General features: G+C 42.6%; 1 protein-coding gene across 1 annotated transcript in view; it reads right to left on the reverse strand.

Moving 5' to 3' along the window:
• Nucleotides 1–7,941, reverse strand: part of sema3aa (sema domain, immunoglobulin domain (Ig), short basic domain, secreted, (semaphorin) 3Aa) — a 74,069-nt gene extending 66,128 nt beyond the window's left edge. Inside the window, exon 1 of the mRNA XM_084345751.1 lies at nucleotides 7,871–7,941. The gene's annotated coding sequence lies outside the window, so the exon portion shown is untranslated. The remainder of the gene's footprint in view (nucleotides 1–7,870) is intronic.
• Nucleotides 7,942–9,489: the final 1,548 nt, after the last annotated feature.

Below are 9,489 nucleotides of genomic sequence, written 5' to 3' on the forward strand. Positions count from 1 at the left end.
TTCAAAATACACAAACAAAATATGAATCACAGAAAAATACACACATTAATCAAAAACTGTAATAAACATTCAATAAACAAATGGGAGTCTGCATAAATAACCAGGATCCGAGCTCTAATTCACAAAGGACTTCACATTAACAAACGCGACTGTACGCAACACACACGGAGGCATTAGAAGAGGCTTTAGCACAAACAAAATCAAACCTACAAACTGCTAGCATCATTTAATCTATGTGTGAGGTTCAAAGTGGCGGTCTCTCAGCCACTTGATTAAAATGGGCCACTGGGTTTCTTTCTCGCTTTGGCCGCACAATATCTGAAGTCATTAAAGGGGCGCCCGTTGAAAACAACCGTACAAGGGGAGAGGAAATGCTGGAAACTCGTCTAATCCTCGCCGCCAAGCACTTCTCCCTCCATGTGAAAAAGAAGTGTGTTGGGTAAAACCAAGATTTCAAAGTGCCATGGGTAATTGTAGCCAACTGCCCTCAGTTGCCAGCTATTTTGGATCGCGCAACCCGATATTTCTTAATTTATGCTGTCTTCATGAAACCCAATTGCACCTCAACCAAGAGTGACCACTCTCGATGTTGTACATCAATTGAAAATAATTATATTCCGGATAATCGCAGGGGTTGGACGGCTCAATTTCCTCTTTGTGGGGAAGACGCGGCCGTTGGCAAATCGTTTATGAGCGGAAATGAAACACAAATGTCTCTCACCCTGTGGTCGGAGATTTGTGATGTGTTTAAGGAGGTAGCATGTGAAATGTGCCCCTTCGCTGCCCACCGGTGATGTGTGTATGTGAGGGTAATGTGGAGAGGACAGACGTCAAAGCTTTTGCCAGTAGCGCGGCTTCTCCCAACTGTTACTCTATGTTTGTGCTCTTGTGTGTCCGTCCGCCGTTTCTGTGCATGTGTGTTGGCGTCAGTACTAATAGGTCTGTCAGATGAGATGCTGCTGAGAGCAGTTGTCATAGCCCGATGTCCAAACTGGCAGCATTCACTTTCCACTTCCAGTCCCCGGAGAGAGTTTGACCTGAGTGGAGTCACCACAATGTGCTTTCACGCTGCCCAGTCGGTCATCTAAACCCTGCATGCACACACACGCTCTCTCAAACACACACAGCTGACACTTAAAGCGTCTGTTACTAAAACCTCTACTGAGACATAATCCAATAGTCAGTACTTAATTGTTCCAATTAGCCATATAAACAATTCAGGACAGAGATTTACAAGGACACGGGCACATTTGTATTTCCTAAATGGTAACGTGTTTACATGCAGTGTGAAATAGTGAATCTATACAGTAGGTGAAGTGTACGTGGGCATGTATTGTTAATTAAGTTTAACCTTTTCAAGCATTGATTATGAAAGAGGCATGATGTAGTTTTGAAGAAGAAATTCAAACTCAGAATTTGAAAATGTACAATATTTATGAGGTAATAATACAAACTCAGTCAAATGTTTATTTTTTTCCATAACTTAATAAACAAGCTGTTCTCAGAGGACAATAAGGTCCCCAGAACACTGTTTGAAGCTAGACAGGTGGCAGGGTCCGCCACATATAAACAAAGTAAAACAGTATGAAACTGTGTTGTCCTTTAATGTCAGTTTGTTTATTCAGTTTATTTTGTTTAGGTCAGTAAATGAAGATCTTTCTCTTCTGATTAAAATGTCTTCCCTAAAAATACATAGAGCACCTTTAAATAAAGTAATCACTTTTTAAATGTTTCGTTTTGCTCTCAAATGTGCAATGGGTTCTTATGTTGGGACGTCCCTGTATTGTCGCAAAGATATTTAATAAAGATGTCATGCTAACGAGCTAGCCCCAGCCTGTCACAGTCCAAAACTACTGAACTAAACACCAACACTTCCCTGACGCTAGCTCCCCGTCGATACATGGCCAATTCTTACAAACTGCACCTTTAAACAAGGCATCAACGGCATAAAAAGTAATTCTGCAATAACTGCTTTAATCCTTAAATTCTCAGAAAACTGGACAGGTAAAAACAACATTTTTCAACTAAATAAGAGATGTTAGAAATACAAAGGTTATGTTCTGCCTGTTGGAGCTCACAGTCTTTCTCTCACCCGAATCAAAATTATTCTTATAAATTACATTTTGTGACAGAGTATAAACCAAAAGTATCAAAGTGGTTATGTTGCCTGAACCTAAACACAGACCGGATTCTGGTCCTGGACTTTGTACACCCACCATCCACCCCGAGAAACCTCCAGCATGGATCATGACTGCCAAGAGTTATATTTCATCACAATTTGACACTACTATGCTCCAAGGAAATATCTCTTCATGGTAAATACACTGTCACTGAACACAAACAGTGTCATCTAAATATCAGAAGCAGATGGTTAATTTGAAAACAACATATTGGTCAGAGGGTCTTGGACTTCTTCCAGCGGAAACCTCTTTAACAGGATTCACTAGTCAACAGTAAAAAAAGTTGAATGAAAAAAAAAGAACCTGCTGATCTTTTTGTCAAAGTGTGACAGATAATGTCATTCAGGTTAAAATTAGAGTCTTATTCTTAGTATCACTATAGGTTATCTCGCTTGTAGCTTTTTCTCATAAATCCCAATTTCCTGAGAAAAAATGTCAGAACAACAATGGCTCTTCCTGCACAGGGGTCAGGCTTTGGCCTACAACACACGCATATATATAACTCTCCCTGCGCATGCAAATCTTTAAGGTCACATACTTGTGCACACACAGAAATCTCTGCAGAGTACACACGGCTTATGAAAAAACTCCCACTGTGCTCGCAGATGAGGCTGAGTATACAATGGAGCTGGAGGACAGAGACCTCAACTGAGATTTAACAGGAAAACAGCGTGCCAGCACGTTGGCCAGCCAGCGGAGATCTCACAAAGAAAACAGTCCTGTATTATTCCAACCAGAGGAGCCTGTATTGGCCATTCTGCCTGTTCAACAGCGAGACCTGTTTAGTCTTTGACTGATTTTACAGTAACTACTACTGTCTGTGGTCTACAATAACCACAACAGACATGCTTTCATTGGAGATGAATGAAAGCAGCGACCTCACTGCATTCAACCAGACCACCCTTAAGTGAAAGCTCCCAGAAAAAATTGTGTCGGAGTTTGAACCCTTATATGAAACAAATCTCCTCGTCGGGCGCCTATGTTGAGATTCCCCATATTGAAGCGCTGTTTTTGCGCGTCCAGCTGCCGAACATCCATGTGCTGATGTTTATGAGTGAACCTGGAAATCCAGCGGAGCTCTGTCACCGCTTTTAACAAGCCTCTGCAGAACGCCGCGCACATGCAAACACATAAACATGCACAGCAGCAGCGTGCAAACAAACACACGCGCTGAGAGGGACAGAAATGACGACAATGCACAACAGTCCAAGTGACCTCGACCTGCAAATGCCTCCATGTTTTTCTACTCTAACAACGCTTCTAATAAGCATGAAAAAAAACATTATTTTCCTGCTGCAGCCATTTTTCCTCTCAAAATAAAAAAACTGCATTGAAATCAAAATGGAGTTCATCCATCTCTGTCTCGGAGGCTCTTATTAATAAATACAGGCAGCGCTGTGGTTTTGAAGAGAGAAGAGTAGGGTGCATGTGCATGGAGGAGATTAACTGTGGGAGAAAGTGAAAGGCTTGTAGCGCCGCTTGTAGCTTTGTTGTGTTTGCTGCCCAGAGGACAAGTAGAAGGCACCCAGTTCCAAATGACTCTCTGTGTGTGTGCACTGGTGCTGGCTCAGCAGGCTTCGAGTCCGCTTCATTCGGCTCCCTGATTGCATTGGCCTTCTGTCCAACCCAGCCATTGATTCCCATGCCCCAGCCAAGCACTTTTCTGTTTGCCTCGCTTCTCCTCTCAATACTACAACCGAAGCTGCCTCGATACTGGTATTACCACGGTGTTACCTGTATTAGTGCGGAGGTCAACGGGTTTGAGAGGGGACGGTTCATGTGTAGCGGAAGATGCATGGACCCCCGGCTTACGGGAGGCTGACATTATGACTTACACCCTGCTGCACTGGTAAAACAGAGAGGGGCTTGAACAATCCCATAGGTCAGAAGGTGCTGTTTCATCATTCTGCTTAAGAGGTCTATCACTTTGACTTCAGTTCAGTTATTGGTATTTGAAGCCCTGAGTGGAAACACTTCGGGAAAGGTTAGTGAGGGTAGAGGTAAAGAACATAAAAACCTTTTTTTTTTAATTCTTAGGTCCAAAACATCCTATCAAGGGGGACATCTTGGTTGCTGAAATATCAATTTCACCCAAAAAACTCCTCATAACCTTCAGCTGCAGTTGAACCTGCTGTGAAACCGATATTGGCTTTAAAGGAGAGCTCTCCAGGCAGGCCAACGTACAGAGGCCACATTGTATTTTGTAATAGCTCTTTATCTTACGAGCACGTCTTTGATAATAATATGTCCAATCGTACAATGAAGACATTTCAAGACTCTGATGCGCGCCGTCTATGACAAGGTGAGATTCGATCCGCCTTCAGTATGAGCAACCTCTCGCATTCGCACTGTCCCGTCATTCAGGCTCAGCTACGAGGGAGGTTTCATAATGGAGGGAAACATGAAACCGGACGCAGAGGTGGGAACGCTTGCAGACAGAAAATATTCTCGAAAAACACAAAAGGAATGCAAGCCAAGCCTTTGAAGATTAGAAACCGAAGCAGGCAGTCTGATAACGCTGTCTGACAGGAGAGTTTTACAAAGAAAGGTTCTGACATTCCTTGTGTACTTTTTGTCTTTTAGACAAGCAGACTGTATTTAGCTGTGCGACTCGAATGGAGAGCACTTGAGGAGAGCTGTGAGGGAAGGCTGTATACATTTGAATTTTATTTTCATAAGCAAAACAAATCATAGCACTGAAACAATACCATCAATCTGAATTTATTTGGTTTGAACCAGATAGGACAGCGAAGTTTCTGAACTTCACCACAACAATTCGAGCAACTTGATTTTTTTTTTCATATGAGAGCAGATTGAAATGTGATGTGAAACATGAGATCTTACACGTCAGTCGTCTATAGAGGCCTTTGGACGATTTGTTTAAGTTGTCTGATGCTGCTGGACTCGGGTTGGATTGTCTGCTACAGTCCAAAGGATGTGACTTCATGTACGTTCTCAGTGCCTCGTCTCCGCTCTCCTAACAGAGAGCAAGAGTAGCTAACTTTGGTTTAGAAATGGATCCGCTAACCTAAACTAACAACCCACAACAACACAGAAACCGCCTGTTCTCAGCTTTGTGACTTTGTGTTTTCCAGCTAAACAAAGAGTATTTTTACTTCGCTCAAGGAGGTTATGTTTTCAACCGTGTCCGTTTGTTGGTCGGTTGGTTTGTCAGAAGGATTACACAAAATCTACTGAAGGGATTTACACGAAACTTGAATGGGGGATGGGTGTCGGCCCAGAATAGACCCCGTTGGCTTTTGGTGCGGATCAGAAGAAGGGACGGATCCAGGAATTTTTTGTCTCTTTCTTTAACATTGCGATATATTGCCATTTTCGTTCTCAGGGAATAATGCATGAACCTAGATGACAATATCAGGCTTATTTACATGGCTGGTACACTTTGATGCAGTGTACTTAGTTACATTCCACCAATAGATTCAAGTCTTACAGCATCAATTTACTTCCACACTACTATCAAACTATAACCCATGAAAAAAGACACAGAACAACAAATACACAGAGAAAAAGACGGTGTGAAGCGAGAACAAAGTGCAGACAGGCCGACCTCAAGAATTCCCCTTAATGAATTCACTTTCACAAGAGGCCAGGCGCTTTAATGAAAATCAATAGTGTAATTTTCTACTTAGATAACCCAATCCCTCGAAACTGATTCCCTCATTTCCTCCCGGTGCATCTTCGATTATTCAATCAGGAAGCCGACCCCAACAGCACCTTGGTGCGGAGATTATAGTTTTAAAGTCAGTCGACTCCAGCCCTCGGGTCAATCTCCCACAAAGTTCATGGCTATTTCACCCGCCCGCTTCAAACGCTCAAATTCAGAAGCTGTTTGTTGTATAACCCCTCTCGCTAAGACATGCCTCTTATTTATGACTTAATCAATGTAGACCCTCAGACCTGGAGGCCGATCGATATGATTACAGGGCTGTTAAAAATCTGTTAAGACTTGCCAAGTCCCAGCAGATTTTGTGCTGATCGGGCAGCTTGAGAAGGTTGTCAGTCATCGAGGGCTCGCTCACATCCCAGGGATTTTGCAGGAGGCTAATTAGGGGGAACTTGTCATGTTTGTGCAAGTTAACCACAATCACAAAATGTGTCTTATTGAGCTCCTACCAAGCTAAGCCTGACTCCTCAATCTCTGTGCGCTCGTGTTTTCCCGTGGGACATTTAAAGACCTTTAGCACTAAGCAACGCTGGACCTACGGAGCACCTTCTGTGTTACATCCTTATTTTCACATTGTTAAACTGTTTAGATTTGGGTGGGCCCAGTTGTTTTGGGCAGATTTCATTGTGCCACGCTGTTGGGTTGGCATTTCAGCTCATGTTTCCTGCCAGGAAAGAGCTAATGCTAGTTGTAAATGGAAGGTACTGCAAACCATTATGATTGTGTCTAGACACATAAACAGTGCTGTTAAGGGGGAAACAGAAAAGTTGTGGAAACAGTCAGAGAGTAAATTTAAACCTGACATATATTAGGAAGCTATAGCATCAATCATATGTATCTTGTAATCTAATCATAAATAGATTTGAGGATGGTGAAAATGATGTCATGGTACCACTTTACAATAAGGTAAACTAAAATGTGAGTAGTTACTGAAAACGAATAACGAATGCATCAGGAAAGATTTGATACTTAATGATTCGTTAATGAGTACTAGAGAGAAGACTGGGAGATACTATATCAATGAATAATTAGGTCATGATTAGTTCATAAATATCTGTGAATTGACATACTGACCACTTTCTTCATAAGTTGTTCCCCATTAACTATCAAGTAATTACTCAGTAATTATTAATTACTGGATCATTAGTTACTCTTTTTGTGCACCTTCAGGTAAAAGTCTTTAATGAGTCTACTGGTAACGACTCAGTATTATGTTTCACTTTACTTGAAGGTACACTAGAAGAGTAACTAATGATTAAGTAATTAGTGATAAATGACACTCAGCAGATGGTTCATAGTTTATCAGACTCATGATGAAAGTGGTCAATATGTCGATTCACAGATATTTATGAACTAATCGTCACCTAATGATTCATCAATGTCGTATCTCCCAGTCAGTAACTTGTCATTCTCTACAATACAGTCCTGAAATCACAGTTATGAGGAATTACTCATTAACGACTCATTAACTCATTCCATATTTGCTCCTCAGCAACTACTCACATTTTTGTGTCCGTTATTGTGAAGCGTTACCTATGATATTTCTGAAGTAATCTGTATTTCACAATCTGTACCTGCTGAAGTCTATAGATCAACTTTTATCATGTGCAGGAACTTCATAAATCTCAATACGTACATGAAAGCGAGGCCTCCCGCTGATGCCGTGCCAAAAGCGATTCGGACTCTCATGAAAAGGAATCAAGCATCCAGATGCAGTACGCATGAGTCTCTGTTTTGTATTTAATCTGTGGTCCGATCTGGGACTGAGGTAAGCGTGAGCTGATCGCTACCAACAGCTGGTATGTGCTCATTTCCATTGTCTGGATCATCTTTCTCTTTTGGACAGGCAGAAAAAATAAATGGAGGCTCATGAGGTGGCCATGTACGGTTTTCTCACTGGGAGAAGACGGGAAGACGGAAGGTGAGACAGGAAAAGGTGGCATGAGAAGAAAGTAGGACGGAGAAAGAGTGTGAGACAGAAAGAGATTCCCGGGCCTTGTGGTACCTGATCAAACAACTTGACAGTGTGTCAACACACATCTGGAGCAGATATACCGCCTCCCTCCCATTATGAAACCAGCTCCTCCCTCCTCCTCATTCCCTTCTGGCACAGTGATCCTATTAAAACAAGAAAACACATTTGATATCAGTGCCGTCGTACTTCATTTCGATAAATATTGATCAAGAAAAACACTGACCAGGAGGACCGAAATATAGCTTAACTATGTTAATCACATAAGAGTTTAACTTCTCCAAAGACTCCTTGCAGTCTGTGAGCACTTGGCACAGATTCCCCCTCCTTTCATTCCCTTGTTTGCTCTTGGCAGCCTCCCCTTGTTTTTACGAACTGGCCCTTTAATCCTATCCGACCACAATTGATGCAAACAACACGGGGCATTGGAGTACACACCAGGCAATTGCACAAACACAAACATGTCCTAACATTTACAGCAATGATTGAAGTGGAGGCCTTGAAACCTTGGAGAGTCAGAGTGAGCCCATTTCCCAAGGGCAGGCGGGATGCATGTGTGCAGGGCTGAGCAGTGACCATGTGTGATTCGAGGCATGTTCGGGGCATTATTCTTGGCGTGCGGACACATCGCATCTGATATTACTTCCGTACTGTAATAATAAACCGCTTCATATCTTCGGAAAAGGAGGGATAGAGTGTTCTGGACGGCTCAGCCCTTCCTGAAATTACATACCAGATGCTGAGGGCATCTCTCCCGCCTGATATGTACAGAAACGAAGGCCAGTAACGAATGCACTCCCCTCACTCCTCCACATGCAAGAAGGTTTGACACAAGGACGAATCAAACTGTAGCTTGCGATGTATGTACGAGGAGAAAAAAAATAAATGAATCGGATGAGTCATCAAAGAGAACTCACACCGTGGATGTTTGGAGAATGAGTCGCACACATGGCATGAAGATAACATGTATACAAACACGCGCAAACAATCCGCCCTGAAAGCCCCCTGTGACATAACCGTGTGTGTGATCATTAAGTGACTGTGGCAGGTTGTTTTTGCCCAGGCTGCCCTCTCCGCATCTGTTCCCCATAGTGCCTCATTAGTGGAATTCCTCTGGGAGATGATGGGCAGGTCAGGAAGAGGGTCCCAGACCTCCGCTGTCTGTGAATCTGACAGAGCTGATAACGCTGAGGTCTGGACAGGACCGGGGAGAAGGGAAGGAGGAGGAGGGGGGTGGTTTCTGATCCAGGAACCCGTGACCTCGTCGGGCCATGATCTGATGAGAAGAGGAGGCCGAGGAGGCGTGTGGAGAAGGCATCCCAGCATGCAGCCTCAGCTCTTTGTTGCTTCCTATCAAAGGTTTGCTGTTCTGTCCTCGAGCCTACGAGCTTTAATACGAGCAACAGAAGATGTGGTAGCTGAATAATTAAAGTGTCAACTCAAACAGACAAACAGTATTTTTTGTCTTCTTAACATTTTTATGTAGACAAATCATGTTTTAGAAATAATACATCCTCAGAGCTCGTAGAAAGGTGCAGAATAAAAGTATTTATCTTCTTGAAAACATTATCACGATAGTAAATTAATCTTAATTAACCGTGTCATCCTATCGCTTGTCATTTCATTATTTCATTATTTTGAAATTGTTTCTC

Source organism: Pagrus pagrus (genome assembly GCF_965226575.1).
Source record: "Pagrus pagrus genome assembly, chromosome: 23".
NCBI lineage: Eukaryota > Metazoa > Chordata > Actinopteri > Spariformes > Sparidae > Pagrus > Pagrus pagrus.